This window comes from Lycium barbarum, chromosome 12 (assembly GCF_019175385.1).
Source record: "Lycium barbarum isolate Lr01 chromosome 12, ASM1917538v2, whole genome shotgun sequence".
Classification (NCBI taxonomy): Eukaryota; Viridiplantae; Streptophyta; class Magnoliopsida; order Solanales; family Solanaceae; genus Lycium; species Lycium barbarum.
This window is the reverse complement of record NC_083348.1, coordinates 37,242,239-37,258,490: the sequence shown is the minus strand read 5'-3', so window position 1 is coordinate 37,258,490 and position 16,252 is coordinate 37,242,239. Positions and strand designations below refer to the sequence as shown.

At 35.9% G+C, this 16,252-nt stretch overlaps 1 non-coding gene across 1 annotated transcript; it reads right to left on the bottom strand.

Moving 5' to 3' along the window:
- Window positions 1-15,053: 15,053 nt before the first annotated feature.
- Window positions 15,054-15,160, bottom strand: LOC132625335 (small nucleolar RNA R71). Its single transcript, XR_009576773.1, has one exon. It is a non-coding gene; the product is annotated as a small nucleolar RNA R71 (small nucleolar RNA).
- Window positions 15,161-16,252: the final 1,092 nt, after the last annotated feature.

The following is a 16,252-nucleotide window of genomic DNA, read 5'->3' as shown; positions in this document are numbered from 1 at the left end:
GCTTTTTAAAAAAACAAAAATCTCCCAATTAGGTATTTTATTCATTAAAAAAGGTCCAAAAAGGCCCTATTATGTCTAAATATAGAAACAAAAGGGAAAATAAAAATAAAACAAACAAGTATCACAGTTGGACAAAATATTTTTTGTACCATCAACCACTGTTGTTCCACAACTACGGCTGCACCTACTTCTTAGGCAAGACATACCTCATCGACTGTTCCTCCACCATCCACATTGCAGCCTACAAGTGACCCATTTTCTTTCAATAGAGAAAATTTCAAGGAATTTCCCATCAAAGAATAACAGGCTGATCAACAGACAAAGCTCATAGCAAGACACCTCAGAAGTTCGTGGGCGAAGAAATTAAAGCAACTTTGGAACCTGTTAAGGCATGGACCGAGCAGTCTCATCAACTGCCCCATAACAGGCTTAACGAGTTTGAGTTGAGATTGTTAGCTCTAGAGAGAGCAGGGCCTAGTGGCGACATACGAGAACTTCGGGTTGAGCTAGATCAGCTAAAGGCAGATATGCAGGAACTACAGATCAAGATCGGGTCATTCTTGAGGATCCCGTTGTCCCGAGCTAGGTGGATATTTCTTTATTTATGAAGGTGATGAGTTTGGTGGAGGATGATGACTCACCACGAGATGATAGAGGGAAACAAATATTGGAGGTTGAGGGTCCTTCTGGGGAAGAGATTGATATAGTTATCAAGGCCCAGTCGGATCAAGAGGAGGAGTAGCAAATGTGGATCGCCGTCCATAATTACTTGATTAATAGTCATTCTGCAAAACTAGCCAGTAGTGCTGTAGGTACATTTTCTAGCGGCACCCAGGCAGAGGTGCCTGTGCTCAGCCAGACAGTGGCACCTTCCATCATTGACTCAGTAGTAGCAACGACAGTTCAGACTGCTGAGGCAGCGATGCCTCAGGATAATCAGAGCGCCTAGTGTGCTACAGGTAGTCCTTACCCTCAATCTTGTGCTTATCTTGATGAATTAAGGACAATGCATGATTTTTGGTTGGGGGTGGACTACTTGGTTTTTGGTGTAATATGTGTATATATGTGTTTAGGAACCGTCTCAGCTTTTCTTTGCATGGTTCTTTTCCTGAGAGGTTTTATTTCTATTGAACCTACAATAGTAACCTTTTCACACTCTATTCCTTGTGGGATTCGACCCCAGCCTTGTTGGGTTACTATATTTGACAACATCCGCTTTACGCCGTTTGTTAGGTGTAATTTGAGCGTGTCAGTGGTTAGCACATATTTTTGTTAAGCAAGCTGGGAGTTTATTTACCCTCCAGCTTTGGGGGGGTGGGGATGTTAGCATCACTGAAGTCGATCTGGGCCCAAATGACACAGGCCCAACATGAGTTGTATTTTCTTTTGTGTTGCACTGGCCCAACGTGGCTGATGAGTAACTTACGTTGACTAGTTCGTAGGCCCAATATTTATAAGGAGCAGATATTTTGAAATTAAGCTAGATTATTCATTCTAATGAGAAAGTCTGTTTGTTTCGTTTCTTTCTCTGATCCTCTCTAAAGGATCTAGGGTTTTCTTATGAAATTTTCATTGCTTCTTCAAATTCATCCATAATTTCGTATATTTTTCACATCTTTCATTTATTTACATTCTTTAATGTAAAAATTTATTTAATGGTCTTTATTCTCATTACTACAACATTTTCTTATAATCATAACCCCTAATTAATTAGTAGCCATATTCATGGCATCATTTGGTATTCCATATTGTAGTCTTAAAAATTGAGGCATTGTAAGACTTTGTTGGAAAAAAAAATGATCACATTAGTCAAGAACTTCACCCTTCTTGAGTATTCGGTATTGCAGTAGCCCACAAGCAAATATATATTTTAAGAAATGTACTAGAGGTGTTAATGGTCGGAAAGTTTTGTCTTGCAGACAAGAAATTGGCTATTGTCATGGGTTATCAACTAAGGCTTTCACTCAATGATATTTACTTCAATCACTGTGTTAGTTTCAATTTTTAGGCTTATGTGATTTGTCAGATAAATGATTTAATCAATATATAATATAAAGCTAGGCATTGACAATCCTATGTGACACCTCTCTATGGCCTCCATTGACATTTATCTTTTTTCTCATTTTTTTGGACATTTTCATTCGTTTCTTTTAATTATTTTATTATAAAAAACCATCTCCATAACTAATACCTCTTAATTACTCCATTAGTAATACTAAGTTAGCCACGTAATAATTTGCAATAACACCAAATTAATTGTTTGTCTGAGCAGCACAACCAAAATAGCCTTCATTAACTATACCTCAATCTTTTCATATTCTATTACAAAAAATTAATATAAGAGCAATAGAGCTATATTGTGATTTGGAACGTTTCTTCACTTCTTTAACAATTTAATAAACCATAATTACCAACAAAGTTATTGCGTGATAATGAAGGACTGACAAGGCATTTGTTTAGCATATATCCTTCCTCTCGTCATTTCATAATTTCTCCACAGAAAGTTTTCTCCTCTTTTTTTCCTGCCTCATTTTGTTGGTGTTTTTGTCCTTCATTTTCATCTTAGTACTCCTATATTCGAATCATCTACAACCCATACTATGGTAAGCTTTTTCATGTCCTCATAGATTTTGTTTTTTGTAAATACTAAAAATAATGTACTCTTTTAATGTGAAGGGAATTGCTGGTAGGTTGGTTGGAGGATAAGTCACACGAGATAGTAAAAATTAACCAAATAGAGATATAAGTCTTTTGAGGTAGTTTCTGTTGTGATGCACATTGTGGTACAATCTCTTTTGATTGTAGGTTGAGTCAGAAGGTAAATCAGATGAGACAACGAAAATTTGCAAAATGAAGGTAAGTGTAACATCTCGTAAATTCGTACTAAACCATATTCATGACTCAGGAGGTTAGAAACCCAAGAAGGAGAGTATTGAAATCGAAAATATGTGTCAGTTCAGAGAACCCAGCGTTACGCTACAAGGGACAGACTGTAACGTGTGTTATGGACGGTCGTTCATACCGTAACGGGTGTGGTTTGGAAAAATCACCGTCTCATAACTTGGATCAAAGGACAGTTCATCGTTACGTGTTACGGCCCATAACAGGTCGCCGTAACCTAACCTCAAAGATCAGACCCTCACTGGAATTTTGGCACACGTTACGGACCGTAAGTTACGGTTCGTAACAGCGCCACGATTGAGACAATTAAAAGACAGAAATTTCAGTTTTATTTCATAAGTCTCATTCCTCTCAAGCCCTAACACGAAAGTTCTCTCTTCTCAACTTCTCCAAGCATCAAGGTAAGCTCCTTAAGACCATCTTAAGTGAATTCCATCAATTTCCCATGAATCCTAAGTAGAAATTTCATGTTCTTAACATAGGGTTTTCAAGAAAACCCACCTAAAGGAATTCAAGGCCAAGGATTAGAATTCTTCTTCCAAGAACAGATTTTTAATACAAGTTTGGAGCATTACCAGGTATATAGAGTTTCTATCTATGTGTGGGAACATCATTGTTCTTCCCCACACTCTTGTTCCATACATTACGAAGTTATACGAAAACTAGGGTTTTGACCATGATCATGATAACCATAGGCCCATTTCCCATGATTATAATATGTATGAAATTGTTAGTAATTCTTCATTGTGTCCTTGATATTTCATTATGATTATTGAGAATCTGTCTGTAATCCATGAAAACCCATATCTTGTATTCCATGGGTTCTTGCATGCATGTTTATAAATAAAAATGCTTATTTCATGAATACCCTACATATCTACAAGTTTTCATGCAATTATATTATACAATTACTCTCATGCCATGATACAAGATACACACGTGCTAAATACAAGTCATGCTTCATGAAACCATGATTACAAGTTATTTCACAAAAATCACGGGATTCTTAGCAAATTATATTATGTTCATGTTTTTGGGAGTTGCACAGATTACCGAGAAGGCTCAGACAGCCTGAAACTACATTTTCCACAGTAGGATAAGGATCGCTCCGCCTAGTTAGGACGATTCCTTCATGTTTTCCCTATTGAGGGATTTGGATCCATTCATGTCATGTTCATGTTTTGTACCCCGGCAAGGTACAAGATGGCTTAGCTGATCGGGCAGAGATCAGACGCCACCTGCTAATGTGGTGGTTACATGTCGGTTATACTAATGCTCTCCCACATATATTTTTACTCATGTTCATGTCCAGGCCTTTAGTTTCACTTCTTGTCATGTTATTCCATGTCCCATGTTATTTCATTCAGTTGTTTTACATACTAGTACATTCAATGTGCTGACGTCCCCTTTTTATTGCCCTGAGGCCTGCATTTCACGATGCAGGTACTGATTTACAAGATGACGCATCAACTTAGTAGGAATTCACACTTATCAGCTTGTTGGTGAGCCCCATCTTCTTCGGGGTTTAGTCAATTATCTTTATGTTATTAGCTATGCATTTAAAGGTATGCTGGGGGCATTGTCCCAGCGAATATGTTTTTCATGTTCAGACTTATGTTAAAGGCTTCATAAACTAGACAAGTCAGTTATGTTATGTTAGACTTTCGGAGTCGTATATCCATTTTTGGCTCATTCGTGTTATTTCAGTACTCATGTTTAAACAAGTATTTTTATTAAGTATTATGACTTATTACGTTTTATAAAGGCTCATCATGCATTCACGTTATATTCCGCTCATGTTATGCCTCATGATGATTCAGTAAGCTATGTGGTTCTCAGCAACCGCAGCTATTTAGAAACACTGTATCAATGCATTTAAAGGTTCTCATCAATAGTAACTATTGAGAAACGCTGAAATCAATGCAATTTATAAGCATGTAATTGTTATTAGCTAAATGACATATAAATGTGCTTGAAAAGGGGGGGGGGGGGGGGGGGGGGTGAAAACTAAGATTATTTAAAAAGTTTTTTTTTCTTTTTCTTTCAAATATATAAAGCATGAATCATGAAAATATATGTAAAAGTAATCAAGAGTGAGAAAAATCTAGAATTTTTTCATTAAATTAGTAGAAGTAAAAAGGAAAATTTGCTTGATTTAGTTGAAATTGTGTAAATTTCTGAGGGAAAGAAGTAACTCAAAAATAGTTTTTGACCTAATCATTTAGAAAAAAGAGCAAAAAGATTATGTTGCTAATATTGCCGCGCGAAGCGCGTATAGATTCACTAGTTGAATATATGTTAAAGTCTTCTTCTTTTATTATTCTCGATGGACGAATAGCTGCCAACGTAGCTACATCTATCATTATCTTAGTATATTTGTGGGAGACTGAAGAAAGATTTCAGATGCATGATTCTGACTTTGTTAGATTGTTTGTAACTTATATAATATATAAGACATTATATAAAACTAATTCAGGAAAGTAGAAAGGTTGCAGTATAAAATTTACACATAAACTTATGAAAAATTATAAAATTATCTCAAATTATTAATTTATTAAATTTACTAAAAACAACAATTTGTGACATATATATATTGTTGTACAATTTTTCTTTTCTTTATTTTACAACACATTTATCTTTTCTCTCATTTTTTTAATTATTTTATTTTTTTCTTTATCATATTTTAAGAATTTCAAAAATTATTCTTTCTAACTTGCAGTACTTTTGATACTCAAGAAAATCTTTTACGTTACTAACATAAGAGGAAAAAGCTATTACTTAATGCCTTCACTCTCCATGAGCAATTAGTGAAACTAACTTTTCATGGTTAAAATGGTGACAGTATCTACTCTTGTGATAAAATAGATTAGTTTCAGTTATTATCATACAACTACATCATTATTTATGAACAGGAATCCCCACAAAATGACAAAAAAGCATTTGTTTTTGGTATGTAGCAAAATATGTATAATTCAATTTAGAATAGAAGTTTAATTGGACGACTCATCATGAGAGATAGGTTTGGTGAGCATAAATTCAACATTTAAATAGTCTTAAATTTGGAAGAAATACGTGTATAATTTAATCAATTTTTTATTTTTTCGTCTGTGTATTATACATCCTTCAAAAATAAGATTTTAGCACAATTTGACCCAAAAACTAAAAACGATTTCAACGTAAAAGTTTTAAAAATCATCTTACAAGAGTATGAGGAGCTAGTTTTCCTAACGACTTTTGTTGCTAATAAATTTTATATTTTATTCTGCAAAGTTTAGCCACTCAATATATGGCTAATACTTATTTAAGTATTTTTATTTGTGAGAATTAGTAGGAGTATATTTAAGATGAGAAATAATTTAAAGTATTTTCTTTAATAAAATGACTATGTATTTTGTTTTTCACGAGCGTGCTGTTTTACTAGTTATGATATAAGTGGAGACCGTCCCTAAAATGGGATAACTTCCCCCTATCTTTTAAATTAATTTAGGCTTGAAATACAAGAAATGAAGCGTGTTGTCTCCAAAAGTGTCCAGTCTTGAATTTTTTTCCCTGCTAAACAAATTTTTTAAAAAATGACCTTAACTTGAAAAAATTTCGTTGAGAAGAACTTTTGTTGCCCATCAGATATAAGTTCTAGTTTATACCTATAAGATAGAACTTGTGACCAATTGAGCAGTTCACTGTATTGAAATATCCTGAACTCCTGCCTTATAGGCAAAACTAATTTTTACTCAGAACTTATGCCCAATGGGCAACAAAAACTTTGTCTAGTTATTTTTTTAAAAGTGGAAGTTATTTTTTAAATTTTTTGTTAAGCATTGTCAAAAAATCAAGTAAAATTTTCACAAATAGCTACCTTTTAGCTGCTTCTAACAAGCTATAACTACAAGTTCATTATTTACAATTCGTAACTGGTTTTTCCTATATTTAGGTCCTGGACGCATCGCATAAATATAGCCAAAATATAGACTAAATACACGGAACTGTTGAGCAAATAATGCCTCTATTTAAGGAAAAAACATCTTTTTCAAACTAAACAGAAATCTGTTTTTAATGTTCTATAAATCACGCAAATCTTATTCTCTTCCATATCTAATCACATATCTCATTCAACATCTAATCATTCACATAAAATTTGAATTCAAAAACTCTCTTCATATTTTTTCCCCAAAATATAACTAAAAAAATCTCTTTTTAATGTTCCATAAATCATGCAAAGCTTGATTTGTTCATCAACTGAATTACACGTTTCACCGTGTAATTGCAACTTTTTTATTTTTTATATTTTTTTGAACTTTTTAGTTGTTTTTCATATATATTTTAGCTATATTTTAAATTGTATTTTGATTATTATGTTCAATATTACTTATTCTGGTTTCTGTTGATTATATTTAAGATATATTTTTCATATATTTAGAAAAATTTCAGAAAAAAAAAGTTGCAGTGAAGACGTTGCTACCTCAATTATGACTATATTTTGGCTATATTTTTAATTATATTTTGATTAATATGTTCAATATTACTTATTCTGGTTTCTGTTGACTATATTTCAGATATATTTTTCATATATTTTGACTATATTTTTCAAAATTTCAGAAAAATAAAAAAAAAAATATAAAAGTTGCAGTGAAAACGTTTTTAACTCAATTATGAACTCAACTTGAATTCAATATTTCAACAGATGAATTCAAATATATATTCGTCATTTAAAACGCAAAAATAACAGAGAATCTTACATATTTTAGGAAATAGAGTTAAATTTTGGGGGTAAAAGGTTGAAATTAATGAGCAGTTAATACAGAGTAAAAAAAGGAAGTGAAAGAAATCAGAAACTGATTTGAAAAGCACGAAATTAGGGGAGATAGGGAGTTAGAAACGTGTATATTTAGAAAAGGGGGGGGGGGGGGGGGGGGAGAGAGAGTGTGCAGCTAAAAAATAGGGGTGTGGGGAGTAGTAAGTTAATTGGTAAAAAAGTGAGTAGCTATAAGTTGTAAAAATATAATATTATAGCTACTAAACTTAATTATTAAAAAGTATAGTTATATTCCATAAATATGTAACATAGTAAGTTATGCCAAGTAAAAATTATAAAAATCAAAACACTCCTTAGGGAGGCCATTTGTGAATTTAAGCCCTTAAAATAGTCTGACCCATCGGAGGCCCATAACAACATATCCACACATTAATGGGGCAATTTACAGGAGTGGCCTTCGCGGGGGGTGGTCATTAATTTTTGTTGCACAAATTGGTGGTCTTTAATTGTTGCCCTTCACTTAATATCCCGAGATTCTGGGTTCGAATCTAGACTCAGAAATATGGGTGTTCTTAGATTCGTATTCTAACATAGTCACATATTTGATACACTTCGATCGTTCACAGGCTTTGCGCAAAGGGAAGGCATTGGTTTGATCGTTAGTGACACCCGCTCGGCTTTGAGGTAGGTTATGGCTTATTTTATGTCTAGACTCTGGTTAGCGAAACGTATGTAGATAGTAGTGATTGACGGGGAAAGCATGATAGGACTTCAGGCATGGTGTGGAGGTGAATTTCATATAGGTTGGTATTGTCAGCTGTTATATGGGCTTGTCGCCAATAATGTGATACTGTTATGTGGGCTTGTGACCATTATTGTATATTGTTATGTGGACTTGTCACCATGGTTGTGATTTCATGTACTTAGTATAATCGTCTCTCTCTATTGTTATCTCACTTGTCATATGGAAGAGGAAGGTTATTACTGAGAAATTGAATATTGAATTGCATTTCATAGTATGAGTCTGTGGAACCTATGATTGCGGTGATTATTGAGGTTGATTTCATGCTAGTCATGCATCCCATATTCCATGTGTTACTTGATGTGATTATCACGTAGTGTATCTTTGTCACATTCTAGCTCACTCATCTCTTTCATGTACTTGGTATAATCGTCTCTCTCTCTATTGTTATCTCACTTGTCATATGGAAGAGGAAGGTTACTACTGAGAAATTAAATATTGAATTACATTTCATAGTATGAATCTATGGAACCTATGATTGCAGTGATTATTGAGGTTGATTTCATGTGAGTCATGCATCCCATAATCCATGTGTTATTTGATGTGATTATCACCTAGTTGTATCTCTGTCACATTCTAGCTTACTCATCTCATGAAAGGGAAGGGTAACATTGATGATTGAACCGTGGACAATAATATGACTTGTACTTGTTGATTGCATATTAGTGATATTGTTGAGACTGGCATCATGCATGACATGCTTCTATATTACTCTTAGGTTGTCTTGATGGTGAGGTGAGTGATCAAGAGACTACGAGGTCTTTGCCGGAGATTGAGAGTGATTGAGAGACTTCGAGGTCTTTGTCGGAGATTGAGAGTGACAGAGAAACTCCGAGGTCTTTGCCCGAGATTGAGAGTGATTGAGAGACTCCGAGTTCTTTTCCGGAGTTTAAGGGTGGCAGAGAGACTCCGAGGTCTTTGCCGGAGATTGAGAGTGATTGATAGCCTCTGAGGTTTCTGTCGGAGAGCATGAGTGGTATATGGACTTCGCGAGTCCCCCATGGGTCATGACTATGAGGCATTGCCATAGCATCTGTGTACGAGAATTGAGTGTGAGAGGTGACTACTGCATTGCATAGCATTTGCATAGCACGACATTTTATCGCATTGCACTTCATTTGAATTGCTATTCATGTCATTGCATGGCACATTCTCTGATTGATTCTTGATTGGCGAATTATTGAGTTGTTGTTGTTTGTAAGGTATTTATTTAGAGGCTTGATGGACTCGAGGTTTAGAGATTTCCACCTAGGCTTATAACCTGAGATATTGAAATCCCTTGCGACTATCGTTACTGCAAGACTTCCATTTTTGCTAGATTTGTGACTGTGTTTTATTACTTTTCTGCTTACTTATTAGTTGCTTCTTATTTATATGTGTGAACTAACCATTGTCGGCCTATGATATCTACGAGCCTTGTGTTATGCTGATACTACTCTTTCTACACTCCTTGTAGAGTGTAGAGTTGTTTTCAGGTGATATTCGGAGTCTCGCGACCGTTTCGAGGCATTCGTCATAGGTGTTTGGGTGAGCTATTCGAGATCTATCAACCTAGAGTCTCTTCCTAGATTTTTTTGTCCTTATCCTTAAACAGAAGTCGTACCCATTTTGAGTCTGTTATTTACTTCAAATTGTAAACTTCTTAGAAGCTCTTGTAAGAGTCTAGACCAGGTTTTGGGAATTTCTTATAATAAAAGTATTTCTTCCGCATTGGTTTTAATATTTAAATTGTTTCCTTTTACATGATGTACATCCCTTGTTGACACCGTCCTTAGTCACATTACCTAATGGATACAAAGTGAAAGTAGTATCTCTCTATCCTCAAACATAACTTTAACTAATGTACTTTTAGTTCCTACTGTTTAATACAAATTAATCTCTATTTTTCATCTTCTTACTCAACTCAAGTGTCATACGCTACTCACTACTGTTTCCATGTTTCTACAGGGCCCTTCTCTGAAGAGGCCACTGGAAATTGGTAAGGTGGAACACAACCTCTACATCCTCCATCTGCCTCTTGTCAGAACTTCAGATCATGTTTCTTCCACTACTGCTATCTCTACTAATGAGTGTTTTTCTATTCATACCATTTCCACTAATATATGTCCTCAAAATTCTGCTAATAGTTTTACTTCTACTTTCAGTGCTAATGATTCTGCTATGATTTCCAATGCTTGTAATTCTGGTTCAATAAATAAAACTAATGTTTTGTGGCATCAAAGGATGGGCCGCATACCTTTTGTGAAAATGATTACTATACCTCATCTCTCTACTCAATTTTCTTCCAAACAATCATCTGTTTGCCCTGTATGTCCAATGGCAAGACAACAAAGGTCTTAATTCCCTTTAAGTTCTGCTCATTCCTCTATCCCTTTCCAACTTGTCCATATTGATGCTTGGAAGCCCTATAACATTACCACCTACAATGGTTTTAAGTATTTCCTAACCATTGTGGATGATTTCAGTAGGGTTACTTGGACTCACCTTCTATCTTGTAAAGGGAATGCTTTTTTCTATTATAAATGCTTTCATAGCTATGGTTTCTACTCATTTTCAAACCTCTACTGGTAATGCCTTTGAATTAGGCTCTTTTTCTTCTCATGCAACTTATCTTGCTTCTCTTGGCATTACATATCAAACTACTTGCTCTCGCACTCCACAACAAAATGGGGTGGTAAAGAGAAAACACAAACACCTTCTAGAAACTGCTAGAGCTCTTCTTTTCCAGTCCAAACTACCTACTAAATACTGGGGTGAGTGCATTCTTACTGCCACTTACCTTATAAATAGATTTCCCTTTTCCATTCTCTCTAATAAGTCTCCTTATGAAGCACTTCATGGTGCTTCGCCTACATATCACCTCCTCAGATCCTTTGGTTGTTTGGTTTATGCTAAAGTTCCCATTCCACATAGAGACAAATTTCAGTCCAGAGTCATACCCTGTATTTTCATTGGTTACCTTTTTGGAAAAAAAGGATACAAACTTCTTAATCTCCATTCCAAATCCATCTTCTATTCCAGGGATGTGTCATTTGTTGAACACATTTTTCCTTTTACCTCTTCCTCTTCTACTTTCTCTCTTGTATCCACTCTATCTCCTTCTGATTTTACAAAGCCTATTCCTACTCCAGCTTCCCAGGTTCCACCTCCTCCTAGAAGATCTTCTAGAACTGTTAATCTCCTTGCTCACCTTCAAGATTACATATATCACTTTGTTCTTCCAGTTTCTTCAGTTCTCCTTCTACTCCATCTACTGTTGCATCCATGTATGAACCCCAATATTATCAATAGGCTATGTCCATTCTTGCTTGGCAGGTTTTAATGACTAAGGAATTTCAAACTTTAAAGGATAATCACACTTGGGACATTGTTCCTTTTCCTCTTGGTAAGAAAGCTATTCCTTGTAAAACGGTGTATAAAGTCAAACAAAGTTTTGATGGTAGTATAAAGAGGTATAAAGCCAGAGGTGTATAAAGTCAAACAAAGTTTTGATGGTAGTATAGAAAGGTATAAAGCCAGACTTGTCATCAGGGGTGATACTCAAAAGGCTGGTATTGACTACAATGAAACATTCTCTTCAGTTATCAAGTTCACTACCATTAAATATCTCCTTGCCATTGCTGCCAAGAAATCCTGGACTGTTTATCAATTGAATGTCAACAATGCCTTCCATGGTGATTTATCTGAGGAAGTTTATGTGAAAATCCCCTTAGGCTTCACTGTTACTGCTCCTGAGTTCTTACCTTTGGCTTGTAGGCTTTAAAAGTCTCTGTATGGCCTTACACAGGCTTTTAGGCAATGGTTTGCCAAGTTATCAATAGCTCTACTTTCTAAGGGGTACCAACCCAGTTTGAATGACTACTCTTTATTCACCAAATGTTCTTCTCATTCCCTGTCATCATTGTTGTTTATGTAGATGATATTTGTTGGCTGGTGATGATTTTGTGGAAATAGATTCTTTAAAGTCTTTTCTTGATGCACAGTTTAAGATCAAAGACCTTGGCACTGTATATTATTTTTTGGGTCTTGAAGTATCCTATCATCCTCAAGGATTTCTTGTGAATCAGCACAAGTACAAAAAAGAACTTCTTGCTGAATTCAATTGTTTAGATTCATCTCCTGTTGTGGCCCCTTTGGAACTCAATGTCAAACTTATTCTTGATTCTGGTGAATTGCTTCCTGATCCTTCACCATTCAGAAGATAAATGGGGAAGTTGAATTTCTTGCAACATACTAGACCTGACATATCATTCTCAGTACAACACCTTAGCCATTTCCTCAATGCACCAAGGACTCCACATATGCAGAATGGTATTCATGTTCTTAGATATCTAATGATTTACCCTGCCAAGGGCATCATTTTCTCCAACGCTGATGATGTTTCTTTGAAGGCATACTCAGATTCATATTGGGTTGAATGTTCTCTATCTAGGAAGTCAGTCTCAGGGTTCTTCATTACTTTGGGGGATCGTCCTATTTGCTGGAAATCTAAAAAGCAGCCTATTGTGTCTCTGCCTTCGGCTGAGGCTGAATATAGGGCCCTTTGAAGAACTGTTATTGAATTGACCTGGCTTGTGCGCATATAAAAACTTGTTGTTGGGTTGGTTTCTCGCCACTACATTCACACTTCATCCCAACTGGTTGATATTTTACCAAGACATTACCTGGTGGTTGATGTGCCCTAAAATCACGGAACATTTGATGCCTTTAACGATAAATTTTACTTGTTTTAAGAAAGTTTATGTTGTTTTGATGTGTTCTTGTTATGTTTCAGGTAATTGAGGACCAAAAGGCAAAGACAAGGAAAGTTCACAAGAAGTCTACAAAATTCAGAGAAGTACGGACCGTACATATTTGTACGAGCCGTACATTTATACCGCGGCTGGATGGCAAGAAACAGAATGCCTGACTTTTGAAGATGTTTGATATGGTTACTTTGTACGGACCGTATAATTTTATATGGGTTGTACCTCGCTTTATACATTGAAGGCAAGACAACTAAAGCAGAAATTGTATGGACCGTACTTCCAAAATACGGGCCGTATCAGTTGGCGTAAAATCTGATCTAGACTTGCAGTAGAGTGACTGTATAAAAATACACGGACCATACTTTTTTGTATGGCCCGTACTTGGTTCCGTTAGGACAGTTTTTTCATAAGTAATTTCCGCGTTTTTGGACCTTTATAAATAGTTTGATTAGGGTTTTGTGGGTCATCTATCATCAGTTTGGAGACTTTTATTTTATATCATTGAATACTCATTATTGTTAAAGCTTTTGAGGACAAGATATTATCCTATCATCTTCTTTATTCATATTGTAAGCACAATAACTCTTTCAGTGCTTTTTTTTTCATTAAATTAGATGAGTAGCTAATTCTCGTATAGGTTATGGACCCAATGATGGGTGTTATGTGAATGGGTGTTTGCTATAGAATATACGTATAGTGGGTTATTAGTTTTTACTTATTTCTTATTTGTTCATGTTGGTTGATGGTTGCAAACATTGACTTAAGACATAAACCTTTGCTTTGCTTGGGAAAGTAAGTTAGGGTTTGGTAGGAAAAAATAACAAGAACTCGGGGCGTTAACCCTCGTTTGATAAACTCACTCACGAATAAGAAGAGTTTACTTGGCACAGATTAATCGTTCTTAATTTCATTTTTTTTTATATTTGGGATAATCATAAAAAGAAATACTTTGTAACTATTGGGTAATATTGGGAAGTCAAATAGAGAGTAAGTGCATGCCTTACAACAACCCATTAGAAGTATATCTTGGTAACACCTATAGGATTACATCTAAAGGGGGACACAACCTTGATTTCTTAATCCAATTAATTACAATCAAATCAAAATAGCCAGTAGAAACAAAACTCTTTTCCACCCTTATCGAAATACGAAACTAGACCGAAGGTTGAGCACCACACTATAATGTTTTCACAGTCTATTCCCTGTGGGATTCGATCCCAACCTATTTGGGTTACTATATTTCACAAAGTCTGCTTTACGCCATTTGTTAAGTGTAATTTAAGCGTATCAAATTTTGGTACCGTTGTCGGGGAATACGGTTTGAAATTACTAAATAGTGTGTTCTTTAATTCAAGTTTTTTTCTATTCCATCACACCTTGTTTGTTTTTTCTGTGAATCAGGTGATTATGGCTGGAAGAGGAGGACGTGGATCAAATAGTGGTAAAGGTGTGCTGGTAGTACCAGTACAATCGGAAGTTGATGAAGAGGAAAATGTGCTTGCGAATTACATGCAAGAGGTGGAATATGCATTTGCTATTGTTCCACCAGGGTCGATACCGAAAGTTGCAAGATTGATAGTTCTATCTATCAATTGCTCAAGCTCAAAGGGTAATTTGAAACTCTACTGACAGTGACCCTCATCAACACTTGAAGAATTTCATTGGTGTGTGTCAGACACATACCCAGAATGCTGTTACTTCTGATGCAATCCAGGTGAGAGTTTTCAAATACTCTTTAGCCGGCGAAGAAAGAGATTGGTTCAAGAAGTTGCCTTGCAATTATATTCATACTTGGGCTGAGCTGGTGAATGTCTTTCTCAAGAAGTGGTTTCCTCCAAGCAAGAAAGCCGAACTCTAAGACAAAAGTTTTGAGTTCAAACAACTTCTGGGGGAACAATTGTATGAAGCTTAGGAGTGGTTCAAGTAGTACTTGATGCGGTCTCTGAATCATGGTTTTCCAGAGCACATATTAATGGAGAAGTTCTATACAAGGCTAGATCCGATGACATAGTCAGTGGCCAATAATGCAGCCAGTGGGTGTTTCATGGACAAGATTTATGCCTGAATCACTTAGTTTCTTGACAGATTGACTATGTATAATCAAGAATGGAATTTGGATGGTACTAATGGTGTAGCATATGGGGCTCCGTTAATCGAGAATTTTGTGAAAGAAAACCAACAGAGGGACCAAACTCTATCAACTTGCAACCAATATTACTTTGCTAACTAAGAGGTTTGATGAAAAGGAGACAAAGAAAGTGTACATTTTTTAATATATGAAGACTTTGCCAAAACAGATGTACCAAGCACCTGAGGTTCTATATCAAGAAGGACCACCTATGCAATATGAAGATGCCAATTATGTTAATAACTCTCAAGGGGTTTATCAAAGGCCGAATTACCAAGGGTCAAGATATCAGAATCAGAATCAGTGGAAACCTCAGCAACAAGGGCAAGGTAATCATTATGGCCAAAATGATTAGGGTTGTTCGAACCAAGGGAACTATAACAACCGCAATAACTTCGGGACTAGGAGTTTCAATCCCTATGTTCCGTCAAAGGGTCAATCAAATGATCAAGGGAGCTCTAAGCTGGAGAGCAAGCTCGAGAGAGTGCTAGACAACCAAGAGAAGTCCGATAATTGAAGGGGTTGACTGAAACTATGGGCTCTCACACCACGTCCATCCAAAATCTCGCGTTATAAATGAGAGATATTTCGAGAGAGCAATACCCTCCATAAAGGGTAGCACTCCCGAGTGATACAGTTCCTAATCCAAAAGGTAGTGGTGGCGATCCAATAGCCAAGTGCCATGCTATCACTACTCAAAGTGGGAAACTACTTCAAGCTGTGGATGCAAAAGAAATTGAAAAGGGGCCTATAGAAGAAGATGCAGAGACGTCATTTGAGGTGCCAAGTGCGGTTGAGAAAGCAAGATAAAAATCATAGTGTAGTTGAAGTTGATCATGTGCCGGAGATTCCAAACACTCATAATACAATGACATGGTAAAAGGTAAGGTAACGGGGGAACTCAGGCCCTTAACTCAATT